The sequence below is a fragment of the Pseudophryne corroboree genome, chromosome 1 (assembly GCF_028390025.1).
Source record: "Pseudophryne corroboree isolate aPseCor3 chromosome 1, aPseCor3.hap2, whole genome shotgun sequence".
Taxonomy (NCBI): domain Eukaryota; kingdom Metazoa; phylum Chordata; class Amphibia; order Anura; family Myobatrachidae; genus Pseudophryne; species Pseudophryne corroboree.
The window spans coordinates 699,342,972-699,367,390 of NC_086444.1; the positions used below are offsets into that span (position 1 = coordinate 699,342,972).

Here is a 24,419-nt window from a genome sequence, read left to right on the forward strand (position 1 = left end):
CCCAGTGGGTATTCCAGTCAGTGTATCTGTTCCCTCCACTTCCTCTAATTCCAAGAGTCCTAAAGATCGTCAGAAGAATGAGGGTTCGGACAATTCTCATTGTTCCAGACTGGCCATGGAGGGCTTGGTATCCGGATCTTCAGGAGTTACTCCTGGAAGACCCTAGGCCTCTTCCTCTTCGCGAGGACCTGCTTCAGCAGGGGCCGTTAGTTTATCAAGACTTACCGTGGCTACGTTTGACGGCATGGCTGTTGAACGCCAGATCCTAGCCCGTAAGGGTATTCCCAATGCAGTCATTCCAACACTTATCCTTGCCAGTAAAGGGGTAATGTCCAAGCATTATCATCGTATTTGGAGAAAATATGTCTCTTGGTGTGAATCCAGAAAGTCTCCTGCGGTGGAGTTTAAATTAGGACGGCTTCTCCTATTTCTACCGGCGGGTGTGGATGCTGGCTTGAGATTAGGGTCTATCAAGGTCCAAATATCGGCTTTGTCCATTTTCTTCCAGAAACATTTGGCTTCCCTTCCTGAGGTTCAGATGTTCGTGAAGGGTGTTCTGCGCATCCAACCTCCTTTTGTGCCTACTGCGATGCCATGGGATCTTAATGTGGTGTTGCAGTTCCTGAAATCAGACTGGTTTGAACCTCTGTAAGAGGTGGAGTTGAAGTTTCTCACTTGGAAAGTGGTCATGCTGTTGGCCTTGGCATCAGGCCAGGACGTGTGTGTGAATTAGGAGCTCTGTCTCACAAGAGTCCTTATTTGATTTTTCACGAAGATAGAGCTGAACTGTGGACGCATCAGCATTTTCTTCCAACGGTTGTGTCTTCTTTCCATATCAACCAACCTGTGGTGGTGCCAGTGGCTTCTGACACCTCAGCCGTTTCAAAGTCCTTGGATGTCGTCAGGGCCCTGAGGACTTGTGACAAGAACTGCTCGGTTAAAGAAAACAGAGGCCTTGTTTGTCCTTTATGACCCCAACAAGATTGGGTGTCCTGCTTCTAAGCAGACTATTGCTTGCTGGATCAGAGGCACGATTCAGCATGCTCATTCAAAGGCAGGATTACCGATACCGACTTCGGTAAAGGCCCGCTCTACGAGGAAAGTGGGTTCATCTTTGGCGGCTGCCCCGGGTGTTTTGGCGTTTCAGAATTGCCGAGTAGCTACTTGGTCAGGTGCAAACACGTTTGCTAAGTTTTACAAGTTTGACACCTTGGCGGCTGACGACCTTCAATTTGGTCAGTCAGTGTTGCAGGAACATTAGCACTTTCCCGCCTGTACTGGGAGCTTTGGTACATCCCCATGGTACTAAAATGGACCCCAGCATCCTCTAGGACGTAAGAAAAAATAGGATTTTGATAACCTACCAGTAAATCCTTTTCTCGTAGTCCGTAGAGGATGCTGGGCGCCCACCCAGTGCTCATTTTTTCCTGCAAAACTTACATTTATATTGTTTTACACAGTTCTCATGTGTTATGTTTTCTTACAGCGGTTGGCTGTTACGTTGTGCATGCTCATTAGCATGGGTTATGTTATGGCCATGTTAGGCGGCATGTCTGTAGAGTGTGGGCTGGTGTGAATCTCGCCCTAGTTAATGTAAATTCTTCTCTCGAAGTTGTCCGTCTCCTCGGGCACATTTTCTATACTGAGGTCTGGAGGAGGGTTATAGAGGGAGGAGCCAGTTCACACTAGATAAAAAGTCTTAAAGTGCCGAAGGCTCCTGCGGAACCGTCTATACCCCATGGTACTAAAATGGACCCCAGTATCCTCTACGGACGACGAGAAAAGGATTTACCGGTAGGTTATCAAAATCCTATTATTAACGGCAGATTGGAGTAAACAATTGCAGCTTAATACTGCTACATACTATCTAACATTCAGAATTGTATATATCCGGAGCAAGCCATCTGCATTTAGAAGCACTGAATAAGCAACTCCAATATACAGTACTAGAATGCAATTAATGTTGAAAACAAGATTTATGGTAAGAACTTACCATTGTTAAATCTCTTTCTGCGAGGTACACTGGCATCCACAGGTAATAACATCAGGGGTGTAGAGTAGGATCTTCATCCGAGGCACCAACAGCCTCAAAGCTTTGAATGTTCCCAAGATGCATAGCGCCGCCTCCTCTATAACCCCGCCTCCGTGCACAGGAGCTCAGTTTTTGTTAACCAGTGCGATGCAGTAGCAGGTAAAAGAGACGACAATTCTTAGTAGCCACATACACCACACACTCAAGACAGGAGAGGGTGTCAGCGGCTAATGCCATACCAACCCAAAGAAGCTAAGTGCGTCAGGGTGGGCGCCCTTTGGAGCCCAGTATACCTCGTAGAAAGAGATTTAACAACGGTAAGTTCTTACAATAAATCTCGTTTTCTGCTGCGGGATACACTGGGCTCCACAGGGAATAACATTGGGGATGTCCTAAAGCAGTTCCTTATGGGAGGGGACGCACTGTAGCAGGCACAAGAACCCGGCGTCCAAAGGAAGCATCCTGGGAGGCGGAAGTATCGAAGACATAGAACCTTATGAACGTGTTCACTGAGGACCACGTAGCCGCCTTGCACAATTGCTCAAGGGTCGCACCACGGTGGGCCGCCCAAGAAGGTCCAACAGACTGAGTAGAATGGGCCTTAATGGTAGCAGGAGCTGGAAGACCAGCCTTTACATAAGCATGTGCAATCACCATTTTAATCCATCTGGCCAAGGTCTGCTTATTAGCAGGCCAGCCACGTTTGTGAAAACCAAACAGTACGAAGAGAGATTCAGACTTCCAAATGGAAGCAGTTCTCTTCACATAGATACGCAGAGCCCATACCACATCCAAAGACCGCTCTCCAGAAGACAACTCTGGAGGATTAAAGGAAGGAACAACAATCTCCTGGTTAAGGTGGAAAGAAGACACCACCTTAGATAGGTAACTAATGAGTGTAGTCACTCAAAGGATGTCCGTCAATATTGATATTATTGTTTGACTGACATCTCTGGATGCACCCATCTTTGACTATATTATCGCAGTACTTACATATGCAGTATTCATCAGACAATAACCCTTCACATTGCCTCCGAGCTCCATGACTACCAGATCTATTACTTATACCAGCTTTGACCAAAGTGATGGACTGATCCTGGGGTCCTACAAATTCATCCTCTCCATCAGAACCCATTCCAGATCCTTGCTCGACTTCTCGGGGGCCCTCACAAAAACAAATTGTCCTGATCAAAAATAGAATCACAAGAAAAAATAAGATTTTACTCACCGGTAAATCTATTTCTCGTAGTCCGTAGTGGATGCTGGGACTCCGTAAGGACCATGGGGAATAGCGGCTCCGCAGGAGACTGGGTACAACTAAAGAAAGCTTTAGGACTACCTGGTGTGCACTGGCTCCTCCCACTATGACCCTCCTCCAGACCTCAGTTAGGATACTGTGCCCGGAAGAGCTGACACAATAAGGAAGGATTTTGAATCCCGGGTAAGACTCATACCAGCCACACCAATCACACCGTATAACTCGTGATACAATACCCAGTTAACAGTATGAAATATAACTGAGCCTCTCAACAGATGGCTCAACAATAACCCTTTAGTTAGGCAATAACTATAAACAAGTATTGCAGACAATCCGCACTTGGGATGGGCGCCCAGCATCCACTACGGACTACGAGAAATAGATTTACCGGTGAGTAAAATCTTATTTTCTCTGACGTCCTAAGTGGATGCTGGGACTCCGTAAGGACCATGGGGATTATACCAAAGCTCCCAAACGAGCGGGAGAGTGCGGATGACCCTGCAGCACCGAATGAGCAAACTCTAGGTCCTCCTCAGCCAGGGTATCAAACTTGTAGACTGTTGCAAAAATGTTTGAACCCGACCAAGTAACAGCTCGGCAAAGTTGTAAAGCCGAGACCCCTCGGGCAGCCGCCCAAGAAGAGCCCACTTTCCTCGTGGAATGGGCTTTTACAGATTTAGGGTGCGGCAGTCCAGCCACAGCATGTGCAAGTTGAATCGTGCTACAGATCCAGCGAGCAATAGTCTGCTTAGAAGCAGGAGCACCCAGCTTGTTGGGTGCATACAGGATAAATAGAGAGTCAGTTTTCCTGACTCCAGCCGTCCTGGAAACATATACTTTTCAGGGCCCTGACTACGTCCAGTAACTTGGAATCCTCCAAGTCCCAAGTAGCCGCAGGCACCACAATAGGTTGGTTCACATGAAAAACTGATACCACCTTAGGAAGGAATTGGGAACGAGTCCTCAATTCCGCCTTATCCATATTAAATACAGATAAGGGCTTTGTATTACAAAGCCGCCAATTCTGATACATGCCTGGCCGATGCCACGGCCCACAGCATGACCACTTTCCACGTGAGGTATTGTAGCTCCACGGATTTAGGTGGCTCAACCCAATGCGACTTCAGGAAATCCAACACCACGTTGTAATCCCACGGTGCTACTTGAGGCACAAACGGGGGCTGACTATGCAGCACTCCCTTAACAAAAGTCCGAACTTCAGGCAGTGAAGCCAGTTCTATTTTGGAAGAAAATCGATAAGAGCCGAAATCTGGACCTTCATGGAACCCAATTTTAGGCCCATAGTCACCTCTGACTGTAGGAAGTGCAGAAATCGACCTAGCTGAAATTCCTCCTTTGGGGCCTTCCTGGCCTCACAGCACGCAACATATTTTCGCCATATGCGGTGATAATGGTTTGCGTTCACTTCTTTCCTAGCTTTAAATAGCGTAGGGATAACTTCCTCCGGAATTCCCTTTTCCTTCAGGATCCGGCGTTCAGCCGCCATGCCGTCAAACGCAGCCGCGGTACGTCTTGGAACAGACCGGCCCCCTGCTGCAGCAGGTCCTGTCTGAGCGGCAGAGGCCATGGGTCCTCTGAGATCATTTCTTGGAGTTCTGGTTACCAAGCTCTTCTTGGCCAACCCGGAGCAATGAGTATAGTTCTTACTCCTCTCCTTCTTATTATTCTCATTACCCTGGGTAAGAGAGGCAGAGAAGGGAACACATACACTGACTGGTACACCCACGGTGTTACCAGAGCGTCCACAGCTATCGCCTGAGGGTCCCTTGACCTGGCGCAATATCTTTGTAGCTTTTTGTTGATGCGGGACGCCATCATGTCCACCTGTGGCCTTTCCCAACGGTGTACAATCATTTGGAAAACTTCTGGATGAAGTCCCCACTCTCCCGGATGGAGGTCGTGTCTTCTGAGCAAGTCTGCTTCTCAGTTGTCCACTCCGGGAATGAACACTGCTGACAGTGCTAACACATGATTTTCCGCCCATCGGAGAATCCTTGTAGCTTCTGCCATCGCCATCCTGCTTCTTGTGCCGCCCTGTCGGTTTACATGAGCGACCGCCGTGATGTTGTCTGACTGGATCAGCACCGGCCGGTGTTGAAGCAGGGTCTAGCCTGACTTAGGGCATTGTAAATGGCCCTTAGTTCCAGAATATTTATGTGTAGGGAAGTCTCCTGACTTTTCCATAGCCTTGGAAGTTTCTTCCCTGTGTGACTGCCCCCCCAGCCTCGAAGGCTGGCATCCGTGGTCACCAGGACCCAGTCCTGTATGCCGAATCTGCGGCCCCCTAGAAGATGAGCACTCTGCAGCCACCACAACCGCGACACCCTGGCCCTTGGAGACAGGGTTATCCGCCGATGCATCTGAAGATGCGACCCGGACCACTTGTCCAACAGATCCCACTGGAAAATCCTTGCATGGGATCTGGCGAATGGAATTTCTTCGTAAGAAGCTACCATCCTTCCCAGGGCTCGCGTGCATTGATGCACCGACACCTGTATACGTATTAGGAGGTCTCTGTCTAGAGACGACAACTCCTTGGACTTCTCCTCCGGAAGAAACCCTTTTTATCCTGTTCTGTGTCCAGAACCATACCCAGGAACAGTAGACGCGTCGTAGGAACCAGCTGCGACTTTGGAATATTCAGAATCCAGCCGTGCTGTTGTAGCACTTCCCGAGATAGTGCTACTCCGCCGAACAACTGCTCCCTGGACCTCGCCTTTATAAGGAGATCGTCCAAGTATGGGATAATTATTTTGGCCATTACCTTGGTAAATACCTCGGTGCCGGGGACAGACTAACGGCAACGTCTGGAATTGGTAATGACAATCCTGTACCACAATTTTGAGGTACTCCTGGTGAAGAGGGTAAATAGGGACATGCAGGTAAGCATCCTTAATGTCCAGTGATACCATGAAATTCTCCAGGCTTGCAATAATCGCCCTGAGCGATTCCATTTTGAACTTGAACCTTCGTATATAAGTGTTCAAGGCTTTCAATTTTAGAATGGGTCTCACCGAACCGTCTGGTTTCGGTACCACAACATTTTGGAATAGTAACCCCGGCCTTGTTGAAGGAGGGGTACCTTGATTTCACCTGCTGGAAGTACAGCTTGTGAATTGCCGCCAGTACTACCCTTCTCCGAGGGCAGCAGGCAAGGCTGATGTGAGGTAGCGGCGAGGGGGAGTCGCCTCGAACTCCAGCCTGTATCCCTGTGATACTATTTGCAGAACCTAGGGATCCACCTGTGGGCAAGCCCACTGGTCCCTGAAGTTCCGGCGACGCGCCCCTACCGCACCTGTCTCCACCTGTGGAGTCCCAACGTCATGCGGTGGACTCAGAGGAAGCGGGGGAAGATTTTTGATCCTGGGAACTGGCTGCTGGTGCAGCTTTTTCCTTCTTCCCTTGTCTCTGTGCAGAAAAGGAAGCGCCTTTGACCCGCTTGCTTTTCTGAAGCCGAAAGGACTGTACCTGAAAATACAGTGCTTTCTTAGGCTGTGAGGAAACCTGAGGTAAAAAAAATTTCTTCCCAGCTGTTGCTGTGGATACGAGGTCCCAGAGACCATCCCCAAACAATTCCTCACCCTTATAAGGCAGAATCACCATGTGCCTTTTATAGGCAGCATCACCTGTCCACTGCCGGGTTTCTAATACCTTCCTGGCAGAATGAACATTGCATTAATTCTGGATGCCAGCCGGCAAATATCCCTCTGTGCATCCTTTATATCTAAGATGACGTCTTTTATATGCTCTATGTTAGCAAACTATTATGTCTTAGAGTATTAATATTATCTGACTGGGTATCAGACCACGCTGCAGCAGCACTATTTATACTGAGGCAATTGCAGGTCTCAGTATATAACCTGAGTGTGTATATACAGACTTCAGGATAGCCTCCTGCTTTTATCAGCAGGCTCCTTCAAGGAGGCCGTATCCTAAAACGGCAGTGCCACCTTTTTTGACAAACGTGTGAGCGCCTTATCCACCCTAAGGGAATATCTCCCAACGTGACCTATCCTCTGGCGGGAAAGGGTACGCCATCAGTAACTTTTTAGAAATTACCAGTTTCTTATCGGGGGAACCCACGCTACTTTTCACACTTCATTCATTCATCTGATGGGGGAACAAAACACCGGCTGCTTTTTCTCCCCAAAAATAAAACCCCTTTTATGTGGTACTTGGGTTCATGTCAGAAATGCGTAACACATTTTTCATTGCCGAGATCATGTAACGGATGTTCCTAGTGGATTGTGTATATGTCTCAACCTCGTCGACACTGGAGTCAGACTCCGTGTCGACATCTGTGTCTGCCATCTGAGGTAACAGGCGCTTTTTTGAGCCCCTGATGGCCTTTGAGACGCCTGGACAGGCGCGGGCTGAGAAGCCGGCTGTCCCACAGCTGTTTTACGTCATCCAGCCTTCTATGTAAGGAGTTGACATTGTCGATTAATACCTTCCACCTATCCATCCACTCTGGTGTCGGCCCCACAGGGGGCGACATCCCATTTATCGGCCTCTGCTCCACCTCCACGTAACCTTCCTCATCCCACATGTCGACACAGCCGTACCGACACACAGCACACACACAGGGAATGCTCTGACTGAGGACAGGACCCCACAAAGTCCTTTGGGGAGACAGAGAGTATGCCAGCACACACCAGAGCGCTATATAATGCAGGGATTAACACTATAACTGAGTGATTTTTCCCCCAATAGCTGCTTGTATAAACAATATTGCGCCTAAATTTAGTGCCCCCCTCTCTTTTTAACCCTTTGAGCCTGAAAACTACAGGGGAGAGCCTGGGGAGCTGTCTTCCAGCTGCACTGTGAAGAGAAAATGGCGCCAGTGTGCTGAGGGAGATAGCTCCGCCCCTTTTTCGCTGACTTTTCTCCCGCTTTTTAATGAATTCTGGCAGGGGTATTTATCACATTTATAGCCTCTGGGGCTATTGTGATATATTTGCCAGCCAAGGTGTTTTTATTGCTGCTCAGGGCGCCCCCCCCCAGCGCCCTGCACCCTCAATGTGAAGTGTGTATGAGGAGCAATGGCGCACAGCTGCAGTGCTGTGCACTACCTTGGTGAAGACTGATGTCTTCTGCCGCCGATTTTCCGGACTCTTCTTGCTTCTGGCTCTGTAAGGGGGCCGGCGGCGCGGCTCCGGGACCGAACATCAATGGCCGGTTCCATGCGGTCGATCCCTCTGGAGCTAATGGTGTCCAGTAGCCTAAGAAGCCCAAGCTACCACCAGTTAGGTAGGTTCGCTTCTTCTCCCCTTAGTCCCTCGCTGCAGTGAGTCTGTTGCCAGCAGATCTCACTGTAAAATAAAAAAACTAAAATATACTTTCTCTCTAGGAGCTCAAGAGAGCCCCTAGTGTGCATCCAGCTCGGCCGGGCACAGAAATCTAACTGAGGTCTGGAGGAGGGTCATAGTGGGAGGAGCCAGTGCACACCAGGTAGTCCTAAAGCTTTCTTTAGTTGTGCCCAGTCTCCTGCGGAGCCGCTATTCCCCATGGTCCTTACGGAGTCCCAGCATCCACTTAGGACGTCAGAGAAATCCAGAATACAGTATCTTAATGCGGATCCATTTCAGCAGGGAAAAAGGGGAGGAATAAATGAAGAGGGGGGGGGGGGTATTTGGAGAGAATTTTTTTTTCAAGACAACAGTCCTTGATTTTGCTTTTCACCACGCTCAGGTGCAGTTTCGACAGTCCTGCCTTTCAGCTTTCCCGGAACAGATTCTCTAGTGATATCAGGTTTTCTTCACCTTTCTCTTTCTCACAAGTTTTCTCCGGGTTAGCGACCTTCTTGCAGTGGAACGAGTGGACCCAAGTCTCTCTCTCTGCAACCTTCAGTGCTGTCGTGCTGGTCAACAAAACTTGATACGGTCCTTCCCACCTGTCTGTGAGGCAACCTGAGCGTAGAACATTTTGTATCATCACATAGTCCCCATGTTCAATTTCATGACAATTACTGTTTGGTAGGTCAGGAATCGCCAGTTTCAGATTCCTTTGCTGGTTTCTCAGTTGCTGGCTCATCCTAACCAAATATTGCACAGTCATTTCATTATTGCATTTCAGTTCATCCTGGGGGTCTATCATTACATGGGGCTGTCGTCCAAAATGAATTTCAAAAGGTGGTAGGTTAAGCGGTGACCTGGGAGTGGTTCTGATGCTGTACAATACCAGTGGCAGTGCTTCCGGCCACAACAGTCCAGTTTCAGCCATCACTTTGCTCAGCTTGTTCTTAATAGTGCTATTCATTCTCTCCACCTTCGCATTGGCCTGTGGCCAGTAGGGAGTATGTAGCTTACTATTAATACCCATAAGTTTGCACATGACCTGAAAGACTTCACCTGTAAAATGGGTACCCCTATCACTTTCAATAATCCTAGGGATACCATATCTACACACAAATTCCTGCACAATTTTCTTAGCTGTAAACACAGCAGTATTTGTGGCGGCAGGGAATGCCTCTACCCAGTTTGAGAAGACATCAGTGCATACCAGTACATATTTTAAATTGCTACAGGGTGGTAGCTGTATGTAGTCGATTTGTATTACCTGGAAAGGTCCATCTGTAGGAGGGATATGGGATGGCTCCATCGGTATTGTCTTACCAATATTCTTCCTCAAGCAAGTAAGACATGTCATTGCTTTCTTGCTCGACCGAGAAGAGAACCCTGGTGCACTCCAGTAGGCTCTTACCAATTTGCACATACCTTCCTTGCCCAGATGAGTCAGACTAAGTGCCGTGATAAGGGGTATATTTATTCTCTTCTATCCCCTCCTCCTTTTCTCTGTCTGTTATTGTTTGTATTATATTACTATATTTCATATCTTTGAAGCAAATGTATAATTTTAACCCTTTAGTGATTTATACTAATTCATCACTAATTGTGTACCTTTTAATAACAAACCCGCAGAGGTTGCATCTAGACATATATCTTTAAATCATTAGGAATATTCTGTTCATGGAAGAATGCACGCCAGTCATATAGAATGTAAAACATAAGAATGTATTTCAACAAACAATTGCTACTCATAGAATTCACTTTTATCATTAAACAGTATTGGTCAAATACAATGCAAGTCACCATATAATAGTTTCACAGGTTCAAACTATATAAGAAAGAAACAGGATGAAAGAAGTGTGAGAAATGTATGTATGTGTGTGTGTATATTTATTACTGGGGAGATATCACTCAAAGCACTCGGCTAAATCACAGATTGCATAAAATGAAACCCTAGATTTATTGATAGATATTGGAAAAATATCTATTTGAAGAGACATCTGGGTATGGGCTGTGGTATTGAAAGTCGACAGTAACTAGGTCGTCAATGTCTAGGTCGACCACTATTGGTCGACAGTAACTAGGTCGACAGCGTGTCTAGGTCGACAGGGTCTTTAGTTCGACATGTTCTAGGTTGACAGGTCAAAAGGTCGACATGAGTTTTTAATGTTTTCTCTTACTTCCTAGAGGATGCTGGGGACTCCGTAAGGACCATGGGGTATAGACGGGCTGCGCAGGAGATAGGGCACCTAAAAAGAACTTTTACTATGGGTGTGCACTGGCTCCTCCCTCTATGCCCCTCCTCCAGACCTCAGTTAGATCTTGTGCCCAGAGGAGAATGGGTGCACTGCAGAGAGCTCTCCAGAGTTTTCTGTTGAAAAATAATTTTGTTAGGTTTTTTATTTTCAGGGAGTCCTGTTGGCAACAGGCTCCCTGAATCGTGGGACCGAGGAGAGAGAAGCAGAGCTGGCTTGTCAAGTTGGGCACTGCTTCTAAGGCTACTGGACACCATTAGCTCCAGAGGGAGTCGGAACACAGGTCTCACCTGGGGTTCGTCCCGGAGCCGCGCCGCCGTCCTCACAGATGCCGAAGATAGAAGCCGGGTGAGTATGAGAAGGCAGAAGACATCTTAGGCGGCAGAAGACATCAGATCTTCATGAGGTAAGGCGCGCAGAAATAAGCTGCACGCCATTGCTCCCAGTCACACACACAGAGCAGCACTGAAGGGTGCAGGGCGCAGGGGTGTCCTGGGCAGCAATATTCCTCACTTTTGGGCAAATTCAGATAGATTAGGCTGCGGAGGCAGTAAATCTAAGATCCCCCGCCATTTTAATAGAAAAGTCACTGGGACCGAAGCCCGCCGTCGGGTGGGCGGGGCTTGATCCTCAGCACTAACCAGCGCCATTTTCTCCACAGAAGCTGCATGCATGAACGCTGGCTCCCTGGTCTCTCCCCTGCTGAACTTCACAGGCTGGAAAAAAGAGGAGGGGGGCACATTAGCGACGCAGTGAGTGGGAATTGGTATATTATATATAAAAAAAAGCGCTATCTGGTCATATTTTTTCCAGTGTTTTTAAGTGCTGGTGTGTGCTGGCATACTCTTGCTCTCTGTCTCTCCTAAGGGCCTGGTTGGGGTTTTGTCCCCTTATAGGTTAATCCCTGTGTGTGTGGGGTGTCGGTACGTGTGTGTCGACATGTCTGAGGCGGAAGGCTTCTCCAAGGAGGAGGTGGACCAAATGAGTGGTGTGTCCCCGTCGGTTGTGCCGACTCCGGATTGGATGGACATGTGGCATATGTTGAATGCAAGTGTGGCATCTTTACATAAAAGGCTTGATAAGGCTGAATTAGGGGGGACATCAGGGGGTCAATCCTCGGATTGGACCGACTCACAGGGCCCGTCGGGGTCTCAAAAGCGTCCCTTAACACAAGACACTACTACCGACACGGATTCTGATTCCAGTGTCGACTACGACGAAGTAAAATTGCACCCTAGGGTGACTAAAACCATTCAGTGTATGATTGTGGCAATAAGGGATGTGTTGCATATTGAGGATGAACCCTCAGTCCCCGACACAAGGGTACACATGTTTAAGGGAAAGAAACAGATTATTAATTTTCCCGCATCTCATGAATTAAATGATTTCTTTGGAAAAGCTTGGGAGACTCCGGAAAAGAGGCCGCAGATCCCCAAAAGAATTTATATGGCATACCCCTTCCCTAAGCAGGACAGAGAGATTTGGGAATCATCCCCCACTGTGGACAAGGCCCTGACCAGTGGCGGAACTAGCGAGCGGTGGGCCCAGGTGCGACAAAATGCTTTGGGCCCCCCCCCCCCCCCCCCCCCCCCCCACATCCCCCCCACACACATCCCATCCAAGTCCACCCCCTCACCCCTGGAGAGGATCTGGTGAGGGGGACCTGCGCAGGGCCAGAGAAATGGATACCTAGCAACAGTGCCATAACTAGACATTTTAGCACTGTGTGCAAGAAACGGCATCGGAGCCCCACCCCTGCATGCAAAACAGGGGCAGTGCGCGCCGTAGGCGCGCGCAAAAATACATAATGGCGTGGCTTCATGGGGAAGGGGTGTGGCCACAAAATAATACCAATTCATAAAATGGTACACAGTAGTCTCCATTATTCAAATTACGCCGCACAGTAGCACCACTACACCAGGTAGAGACCCTTTTACACCTTACAGCGGACAGATTCCTCTTTTTACACATAACGGCAGACAGCGTGCACTTTTTACACATAACGGCAGACAGTGTGCCCTTTTTACACATAACGGCAGACAGCGTGCCCTTTTTACACATAACGGCAGAGAGCGTGCACTTTTTACACATAACGGCAGACAGCGTGCCCTTTTTACACATAACGGCAGACCGCGTGCCCTTGTTACACATAGCGGCAGACAGCGTACACTTTTTACACATAACGGCAGACAGCGTGCCCTTGTTACACATTACGGCAGACAGCATTCCCTTTTTACACATAACGGCAGACAGCGTCCCATTTTTACACATTACGGCAGACAGCGTGCCCTTGTTACACATTACGGCAGACAGCGTCCCCATTTTTACACATTACGGCAGGCAGATTCCCCATTTTTACACATTGCGGCAGGCAGGTTACCCCTTTTTACACATAGCGGCAGGCAGATTACCCCTTTTTACACATAGCGGCAGGCAGTCCCCCATTTTTACACATTGCGGCAGGCTGATTCCCCTTTTTACACATTACGTCAGGCAGTCCCCCCTTTTTACACATTGCGGCAGGCTGATTCCCCCTTTTTACACATTATGTCAGACAGTCCCCCATTTTTACACATTGCGGCAGGCTGATTCCCCCTTTTTACACATTATGTCAGGCAGTCCCCCCTTTTTACACATTGCGGCAGGCTGATTCCCCTTTTTACACATAGCGGCAGGCAGTCCCCCATTTTTACACATAGCGGCAGGCAGGCCCAAGAAAGAAAGAAAGAGAAAGAAAGAAAGAAAAAGAGAAAAAGAAAGAAAGAAGAATTATACTTACCCTCTCCGCCGGCTCAGGCTCCTCGGTGCAGCCGCGTCAGACGATTCCCGTGCAGTAGAGGAGGTGAAGGACGGAGGTGAAGAAGGGAGCCGCAGCAGCGCTTTGTTACTGGTGGAGGCGCTGCTGCTGCTGCCCCTCTGCTTCCCTATAGGCTGTTCTCGGAAGACAGCCTATAGTGAAGCAGAGGGTCAGCAGCAGCAGCGCCTCCACCAGTAACAGCGCTGCTGCGGCTCCCTCCTTCACCTCCCTCCTCCTCCTTCCCCCGTCCGTGCCGCTGCTCCTCTCCTCTAAGGGCGGCTGTGCGCTGCGGGCAGCGGTTGCCTGCAGTGCACAGCGGCATGTAATGAGTCAGTTTGACTCATTACATGCTTGGGCCCCTGGACAGAGGCGGGCCCCAGTGCAACGCACTGCTTGCACTGCCGGTAGTTCCGCCTCTGGCCCTGACGCGCTTGTCCAAGAAAGTGGCGCTACCGTCTCCTGACAGAGCGGCCCTTAAGGACCCTGTAGATCGCATTCAAGAACCTACCTTAAAGTGTATTTATTCTCATACGGGTGCTGTGCTAAGACCGACAATTGCGTCGACATGGGTGTGTAGCGCAATTGCAGCTTGGACAGATGAGCTGACAGATCAATTTGATAATATGGATAAGGATACTATATTCTTAACTCTAGCCCATATAAAAGACGCAGTCTTATTTATGAGGGATGCTCAAAGGGACATTGGATTGCTAGCTTTTAGGGCCAATGCCATGTCTATCTCAGCGAGAAGATCCTTATGGACTCGCCAATGGACGGGTGATGCGGATTCCAAAAAACATATGGAAGTACTACCCTATAAGGGTGATGTATTGTTTGGGGATGGGCTGACGGACCTGGTTTCCACAGCTGCAGCAGGTAAATCAATTTTTTTTACCATATATTCCCCAACAGCAAAGGAAAGTAACACCCTATCAGATGCAGTCCTTTCGGTCGCACAAGTCCAGAAGAGGTCGGGGTTCCTCTTTCCTCGCCAGAGGTAAGGGCAGAGGCAAAAGAGCACCTGCTTCGGCAGGTGCCCAGGAACAAAAGTCCTCCCCGGCTGCTCCAAAACCCACAGCATGACGCTGGGGCTCCCCTGAGGGAGTCCGCACCGGTGGGGGCACGTCTTCGACTTTTCAGTCAGGCCTGGGTCAGTTCAGACCTGAATCCCTGGGTGTTGGAAATAGTTTCCCAGGGTTACAAATTGGAATTCGATGAGGTGCCCCCGCGCCGATTTTTCAAATCGGCCCTACCAGCTTCCACATCGGAAAGGGATATAGTGTTAGCTGCAATTCAAACGCTGTGTATACAGCAAGTGATAATCAAGGTTCCCCTGCACCAGCAGGGAAGAGGTTACTACTCAACCCTATTTGTGGTCCCGAAACCGGACGGTTCGGTCAGACCTATTTTGAATCTGAAATCCCTAAACCTGTACATAAAAAGATTCAAATTCAAAATGGAATCACTCAGAGCGATAATAGCCAACATGGAGGAGGGGGAGTTTATGGTGTCTCTGGACATAAAGGATGCGTACCTTCATATCCCCATATATGCCCATCAGGAATACCCGAGATTCGCTGTACAGGATTGTCATTACCAATTTCAGACGTTGTCGTTTGGACTTTCCACGGCCCCAAGGATTTTCACCAAGAAAATGGCGGAAATGATGGTGGTCCTGCGCAAGCATGGAGTCACAATTATCCCATACTTGGATGATCTCCTGATAAAAGCGAGATCAAGGGAGAAATTGCTGAGCAGTGTGGCGCTTTCTCTGAGAGTGCTCCAGCAACACGGTTGGATTCTAAATCTACCGAAGTCACAGTTGATTCTGACAACTCGACTACCGTTCCTAGGTATGATACTGGATACGGAACAAATGAAGGTCTTCCTACCAATAGAGAAAGCCCAGGACATCCAGAACCTGGTCAGAGACCTGCTAAAACCAAAAAGGGTGTCAGTTCACCAATGCACTCGAGTTCTGGGAAAAATGGTGGCGGTCTACGAGGCCATTCCCTTCGGAAGGTTCCATGCAAGGACTTTTCAATGGGACCTTCTGGACAAGTGGTCCGGGTCCCATCTGCACTTACATCGGAAAATAACTCTGTCCCCAGGGGCCAGAGTGTCTCTCCTGTGGTGGTTGCAAAGTGCTCACCTGCTGGAGGGTCACAGGTTCGGAATTCAGGATTGGATCCTGGCTACTACGGACGCGAGCCTCTGAGGATGGGGAGCGGTCACACAGGGAAAAAATTTTCAGCGTCTTTGGTCAGACCAGGAGTCCTGTCTACACATCAATGTGTTGGAACTCAGGGCCATTTACAACGGCCTTCGACAAGCGGAGAGTCTTCTTCGAAACCTACCGGTTCTGATTCAATCAGACAATGTCACAGCAGTGGCTCATGTGAACCGCCAAGGCGGGACAAGAAGCAGAGTCGCAATGGCGGAAGCCACAAGGATTCTTCGCTGGGCGGAAAATCATGTAAGCGCTCTGTCGGCTGTCTTCATTCCGAGAGTGGACAACTGGGAAGCAGACTTCCTCAGCAGACATGATCTCCATCCAGGAGAGTGGGGTCTTCATTAAGAAGTCTTTGCAGACATAACACGTCTTTGGGGAACTCCTCAAATAGACATGATGGCGTCACTCCTCAACAAAAAGCTTCAGATGTATTGTGCCAGGTCTCGGGACCCTCAGGCAGTGGCAGTAGATGCTCTGATAACACCGTGGCTGTTCAAATCGGTCTACGTGTTTCCTCCTCTTCCTCTCATCACAAAAGTGTTGAGGATCATAAGGCAAAGAAACATACAGACAATACTCGTTGTCCCAGACTGGCCTCGAAGGGCCTGATACTCAGATCTACAAGAGATGCTCACAGGAGATCCCTGGCCTCTTCCTCTGAGGGAAGACCTGTGGCAACAGGGGCCCTGTGTATTTCAAGACTTACCGCGGTTACGTTTGACGGCATGGCGGTTGAACGCCGAATCCTAGCGAAAAAGGGGATTCCGGAAGAGGTCATCCCTACTTTAATAAAGGCTAGGAAGGAGGTGACTGTTAAGCATTATCACCGTATCTGGCGAAAGTATGTGTCTTGGTGTGAGACCAAGAATGCACCTACGGAAGATTTTCATCTGGGTCGTTTTCTCCACTTCCTACAGACAGGAGTGGATATGGGCCTGAAATTAGGCTCTGTTAAGGTACAGATTTCGGCCCTCTCAATTTTCTTTCAGAAGGAATTGGCTTCTCTTCCAGAAGTCCAGACGTTTGTAAAGGGAGTGCTGCATATCCAGCCCCCTTTTGTGCCTCCAGTGGCACCATGGGACCTGAACGTGGTGTTGCAGTTCCTAAAATCACACTGGTTTGAACCGCTTAACAAGGTTGAGTTGAAATTTCTTACCTGGAAGGTGGTCATGCTGTTGGCCTTGGCATCAGCAAGGCGAGTGTCTGAATTGGCGACTTTGTCACACAAAAGCCCCTACTTGATTTTTCATGTGGATCGAGCTGAATTGAGGACACGTCCGCAATTTTTGCCTAAAGTGGTTTCTTCATTCCATATGAATCAACCTATTGTGGTGCCTGTGGCTACAAGTGACCTGGAGGATTCCAGATCCCTGGATGTAGTCAGGGCCTTAAAGATTTATGTAGCCAGAACGGCTAAAATTAGGAAAACAGAGGCTCTGTTTGTCCTGTATGCTGCTAATAAGATTGGCGCACCTGCTTCGAAGCAGACTATTGCTCGCTGGATCTGTAATACGATTCAGCAGGCTCATTCTACGGCTGGATTGCCGGTACCAAATTCGGTTAAAGCCCATTCCACTAGGAAGGTGGGCTCTTCTTGGGCGGCTGCCCGAGGCGTCTCGGCATTACAGCTTTGCCGAGCGGCGACTTGGTCGGGGTCAAACACTTTTACTAAATTCTACAAGTTTGATACCCTGGCTGATGAGAACCTAGCGTTTGCTCAGTCGGTGCTGCAGAGTCATACACACTCTCCCGCCCGATTGGATGCTTTGGTATAAACCCCATGGTCCTTACGGAGTCCCCAGCATCCTCTAGGACGTAAGAGAAAATAAGATTTTAAACCTACCGGTAAATCTATTTCTCCTAGTCCGTAGAGGATGCTGGGCGCCCGTCCCAGTGCAGAAACTCTGCAAGACTTGTATATAGTTGTTGCTTACATAAGGGTTATGTTAAAGTTGGAATAGGTCTTGGACCGTTACTGTTGTTTGTTCATACTGTTAACTGGTTATGTATGTTCCAGGTTACATGGTATGATTGGTGTGGGCTGGTATGAATCTTGCCCTTGGATTGCTAAATCCTGCCTTGTATTGTCCATCTCCTCTGGGCACAGTTCTCTAACTGAGGTCTGGAGGAGGGGCATAGAGGGAGGAGCCAGTGCACACCCATAGTAAAAGTTCTTTTTAGGTGCCCTATCTCCTGCGGAGCCCGTCTATACCCCATGGTCCTTACGGAGTCCCCAGCATCCTCTACGGACTAGGAGAAATAGATTTACCGGTAGGTTTAAAATCTTATTATTTTGGTGTCGTTTTCTTCGTAGAGTGACCGGGAACCCCAATTAGTGCACCGCGTCCGCTCGCATGGCTCGCTTCGCTCGCCATGCTTCGGGCATGGTGCCTTCGCTCCGCTACCGCTTCGCTCGGCACAGATTACCGTTCCAATCGTAGTCCACGTGGATTGTTAAGTATGAAAAGGTTCAAAAAAAAGAAAAAAATTGTGAAAAACTCATGTCGACCTTTTGACCTGTCGACCTAGAACATGTCGACCTAAAGACCCTGTCGACCTAGACACCCTGTCGACCTAGTTACTGTCGACCAATAGTGGTCAACCTAGACATTGCCGACCTAGTTACTGTCGACTTTCAGTCCGGATCCCCTGGGTATGGTCTTAAACCAAACAGAATGCTGGGTGTGCTCACAAGTACCTCAAGGACAGAGTAAATTGGGATTAGTGCCATACCCATTAACAGTAAATGAGGTACTCCAATTGCATGGGGGGAGACCAGTGGACAGAAAATTCAATATATCTAGACCCCTTAGCATAAAGCTCCACCAGTACCATGTAGATAGATCACTACTGTGTTTCAACTTAACCAATTTCCAGAAACCAGGAAATTTGGAAGTAACTTGAACAATCAGACAATGACCTTCTCACACAGAGCTAATAAAGAACCCATCAACACTAAACTTGTATGTGTGATAGCCACAAGTGGGAGGTACTTCCAATACAAGTATACACGTGGGATCAAAACCATGTGGGCTGGAAAAGTGTGTCAGGGATATTGTGCGCACATCATCCAGCCAGATACTTGCATCAAGCAGATGGAAAAACTGGGGACAGGTTTCTTCATAAGGATTATCTGTGATATGATATTTGATGCATTTTGTCCCCTATGTTCTCCCAGATGACGCTTGTGGAAGGAAGGCGTACAAGTGGCTTACTCCGAGCTCTGAAGGATTGTGTTATATAGGCAGAGTACTACCAGAAGTCATGACCATCGCACATGACAAAATGAAAGACATTCACCGCAGCGCTCCGCCTCCTTATACACACACCCACTATGAACACATTTTCAAGAGACACCTTATAGACAGGAGAGAGCTCGCAGACTCTAATTTGATCCATGAATCCACCGGGATTCAGATTCTTCTTGCATTAGATATCACCCATACTGCCAGAGGAATTATAAATTATAGGTATATCCATGCACTAGCAAACTTGATAGATAATATCACTGAGATGTATGACGACACCTTCAGGAATACAGGTAGGGAATTACAGGCCGACAAGAAGGAACTGGTCCAACACAGGATGGTATTAAATTACATCACGGCCGTGACAGGTGGGTATTGTGTTACCTTGGCGACTCAATATAGTGTGAAGTGCTGCACGTATATTACGAACAGTACTGAGGACCCAACGGAGATAATTGATCAAAAGATGGACGAGATCTTGCAGTTGAAGTGGGAGTTTAGAAGGAGACGCAATCTCACTTTAGCGGCTGTGGGTAATGAATTGACTGGATGGGCCTCATGGTTGAACCCACCCAAATGGTTCTCTGGGTTAGGAGAGTGGGCACAAGGAATGGTTGCAAATGTGGGAAAGTTTCTCCTCTGCATCCTGGGTGTTGTCATAATTATTGGCCTGATATTTAGATGTGTTCGAATTCTGACGCACCGAAAAAGGCATTATACAAATTTGATGAGCCAAAGGAGCGAGTGCATTGTAAATGCGGTAGATCTGGTATACGATCCGACGATACAGTGCTGTGATAGGAATGTAAATTAATTTCATGGCCTGTTTCTTTCACCATCTTTTTGTGTTCTCTCCCTCTACCCAGCAAAACACCTACCGAAGCCGGACATCAATGTGCAAAGACATAGGCACATGTATGTATGCAACGCTCGTTCAAATCAGACATCTTAGGCTATAACACTGTCCCAGCATACTCTATAGGTTGAATGTCGTCCCACACCCAACCAGTGGTCCCTTGACCGAAGAGTGCAGGATGTCTCGTCCTCCCCCCTGTCTTCCCCAACAATAGTCAATGTTGGATTTGCGAAATAAGTACATACATGTGTCTCGGTCACCTGTTATGTGTTTTGAAATATTTTCTGTTTTGTTAGTAATTTATGAGTTATTGTTTACTGTCAAAGGGTGGACTGTCGAAGTCAAAAATATAACACACACCCACTACGTGCAAACACCACACAGAGTGGCCTCTGCGTGCGCGTTTTTGCCATGCGTACGCATACCAACAGGCTACGTACACTGCTACACGAGCCTTGCACATTGGCGTGTGGTATGAGTATATACGGTAGCATACGCATTTGCACAGAAAAGCTACAAAGACACATTCAATATTCAATTCATATAGTGCATAATTTACACATAGGCCCTCATTCCGAGTTGTTCGCTCGTTATTTTTCTTCGCATCGGTGCGATTTTCCGCTAACTGCGCATGCGCAATGTTCGCACTGTGGCTGCGTTAAGTAAATTTGCTAAGAAGTTTGGTATTTTACTCACGGCATTACAAGGTTTTATCTTCGCTCTGGTGATCGGAGTGTGATTGACAGGAAGTGGGTGTTTCTGGGCGGAAACTGACCGTTTTATGGGTGTGTGTGAAAAAACGCTGCCGTTTCTGGGAAAAACGCGGGAGTGGCTGGAGAAACGGGGGAGTGTCTGGGCGAACGCTGGGTGTGTTTGTGACGTCAAACCAGGAATGAAACTGACTGAACTGATCGCAGTGGCAGAGTAAGTGTCGAGCTACTCAGAAACTGCTAAGAAATTTCTATTCGCAATTTTGAGAATCTTTCGTTCGCAATTCTGCTAAGATACACTCCCAGAGGGCGGCGGCTTAGCGTGTGCAATGCTGCTAAAAGCTTGCGAGCGAACAACTCGGAATGAGGGCCATAGTCCCCACACACATTTCCAGCAAGTTACATTTGCTCAAAGGGTAGAACAATAGAGATATCCAGCTTTACAGGATGTGAGGGGACAGAGCAAGGTTAGTATTTAGTGTTTGGTATCCAGATGTGCAGTATTTCGAGATCTATGTTCCGGTTGTTATGTGCAGTTAATTGCATGTTTCTGCACATAGATATGCACAGAATTGTAACATTCACAAATACTGTAAATACTGTACTCATGATATTCGTCGGGAACCCGGTGGTGGAGACCTGCAAGCACACTTGGACCAAGCATCGCCCACTCATTCAAACCAACCTATGACCCCTCATGTACTGTAAATGACCTGCCCCTTGACCTATGGAAGAAGAGCTTACAGTCCCCATTGTATTGAATTTGGACCCATTGTATAAAAGAAAGGCTCCCTGACCAGGCTCAGTCTATTCTCTGAAGGTCATCTTGCTAAGACTGACTGATGCCTGGATCCGGGAACGCTGGCGAACAAACATATGTACTATTGGTTGTAGCTCTTCCCTGTATTACTGTTGTATCTTTACTTGTATCTTTTGAGTAAATATTGTTGATGCGTTGGACCACAACATAACATTTAACTACTGGTGTCACATTCCATTCTTGTTTGGGGATAAGGTGTATTCAGCCACACGTGTCACTGCATTGTGCGCACAGCGTCTCGTCGTGATATACGCAACATGCATACACATCTTAGCGGTTCTTGTGTACGTGTAGCGGCCGCAGCGTGATTAGGTATTGCATTTTCCTTGTAAGTAAATGGAACTTTACAATAGCCTCAAGTCTTTTTGAATATGATGCCACAAGCAGTGCTTAAAGTGGTCCTTGAGAGGTGGTGGAACTCACCCCCCCTCCTCCCAGCACCCATGCAATAAAAGTATTGCGCGCGTCCCCAAAAAAGGGGCATGGTCTCAAAACAAAAAGGGCATGGTCATACAATAGTAATAATGCCCACAGTAGTAGCACCCCTAATACACATAATGCCCACAGTAGCAGCACCCCGTAATACACAATGCCTACAGCAGTAGCGCCCCTTTTACAATGACCACAGTAGTGCTCCTGATGCAATGACCACTGTACTGGTAGTGCCCCTTATATAGAGCCCATAGTAGTGGTGCCCCTTATGCAATTCCCCTAGTAGTAGTGCCCCTTATGTCCCCAGGAGTGATACCCCTTATGAAGTGCCCCCTTTACAATGCCCTCATTAGTAGTGCCCCCATTAGTAAAACCGTTAATGGTAATGCCCCTGTGTAGTATTGCCCCCAGTAGTAATGTTGCCTGTAGTAATGCCCCCCAGTCGTTTAGCCCCCTGTAGTTTAGTCCTCATGTAGTTTAGCCCCAGTGGTAATGCCCACTGTAGTTTAGCCCCTGCAGTTATGCCCCCAGTAGTTTAGCCCCCCGGTAGTAATGCCCCCAGTAGTTTAGCCCCCAGTGGTAATGCCCCCAGTAGTTTAGCCCCCAGTAGTAATGCCCCTGCATTTATGACCCCAGTAGTTTACCCCCACTTTAGTTTAGCCTCCCAGTGGTGATGCCCTCAGTAGTTTTGCCCCTGTAGTTTAGTCCTCATGTAGTTTGCCCCATGTAGTTTAGCACCCAGTGGTAATGCCCCCTGTAGTTTAGCCCCTGCAGTTATGCCCCAGTAGTTTAGCCCCCAGTGGTAATGCCCCCTGTAGTTTAGCCCCCAGTAGTTTAGACCCCCAGTAGTTTAGCCACAAGTAGAAATGCCCCCAGTAGTTTATCCCCTGTAGTTATGCCCCCCTGTAGTTTGCCCTCTTGTAGTTATGCCCCCAGTAGTAATGTGCCCCTGTAGTTTGCCCCCAGTAGTTAGCCCCATGTAGCTTGCCCCCAGTAGTTAGCCCCCTGCAGCTTGCCCCAAGTAGTTTAGCCCCAGTAGTAATGCCCCCTTGTAGTTTAGCCACGCTGTAGTAATGCCCCTGTAGTTTGCCCCCAGTAGTAATGCCCCCAGTAGTAATGCACCCCTGTAGTTTGCCCCAGTAGTGTCAAAGTCAGAAAAATATCACGATGCACACTGCCATATTTACACCTCATATGTGTCCCTGCTGCGCATGCGTGCGCTCTCCCGTGCGTGCGCATACTCGCTGTTGCGGGCACCCGCAGGCGCACGGTATGCGCATTTACGGTAGAGATTGTATGCGTCTAGCGGGCGACTCTTTCGTTACATATTTTCACCATATAATGTATTTTGTAGATTATGGTCCCTTTGATAGAATCTGAAAGTTTGGTTAATGTAGAATGTTCATGGACAGAGAAATCCCTCTTTGTTCGATACGAAGGGTCAGACAGGAGTAATACAGTGGTGTTTAGTATCCATCGGAAGAGTATTTAATTAGCAATATTCCGGTGTTGGTTTGAAGCGAATTAATCGCTCGTGCGAATAGTTATGGACATAAGAAGTTTATGTCCATTTACTATTATTTGCACTTACTTATCCATGCGGCGGGAAACCTAGTTTCCCACCCACCTGAGCAGTTGGAAATTGTCACAGCCCACCTGTATGAATCAACCTATGACCTTTTGTTATAATGCGAGGAGGAATTCCTGTGTCCAATGAACAATGAGATTGTAGGGACCATTGAATTGTATTGTGTGTGGGGCATAAATAGACAAGCCGATCACATCCAGCTCACTCTTCAACGGTTCTCATTGCTGATAATCGGGAGCTGGATGTCCAGAGGCGCATGCGATCGTTCCCCTTTGTGCGTAAGTTTTTCTCCGCGATCATATTGTATTTCTTGTTATTGTGAGCCATTTCTCTCTCTCTCTCTTCTCCCCTTTCTCTCTTAATTTTCCTGCAAACGTAATTGTATTATATTGTATTTCCTGTGTAGTTATCTGGTTAGTTAGTCTATGTTATATTGTAGTGTGTGACTTGTATTGTATTATTCTTTTTGCAAGTAATAACATTCACATAAGGCGTTAGACCCTAAGCACGGTATCTGTGTATTTCTTATAGTGTTAAGTATTCTCAGAGCGTCGGTGACGCTCGAACAGCTTTTAAGTTAATAAGGTTACACTGTGTTGCATCTACACCCTATCTCTACACTAAGGTTTTACTGCATATTACATTGTTTATGGTTTAGATATAAAGGTTTAACATTGTGAGCGTCTGCGCCGCTGGTGATCTCCTCGTGGTCCCGAGCGGCCGCTACGCTATAGCGAACCATTACGTTAGTCAGCAGCCAATAGCGTGCCTGCCTGTGATCTCTTGGCCGTGAGCGAACGTGACGCTTGAGCGTCTCGACCACGGCTAAGCGATTGTTGCGCAACGTGCGTACCCTTACGGTACTCCATACGTGAATAGCG

The 24,419-nt window shown here is 47.9% G+C and overlaps 1 long non-coding RNA gene across 2 annotated transcripts in view; it reads left to right on the forward strand.

Moving 5' to 3' along the window:
• LOC134907897 (uncharacterized) overlaps window positions 1-21,866 on the forward strand; it is a 152,411-nt gene extending 130,545 nt beyond the window's left edge. For both annotated transcript variants that reach the window (XR_010175780.1, XR_010175781.1), the window contains exon 3: window positions 19,999-21,866. This is a non-coding gene — a long non-coding RNA (uncharacterized LOC134907897). The remainder of the gene's footprint in view (window positions 1-19,998) is intronic.
• Window positions 21,867-24,419: the final 2,553 nt, after the last annotated feature.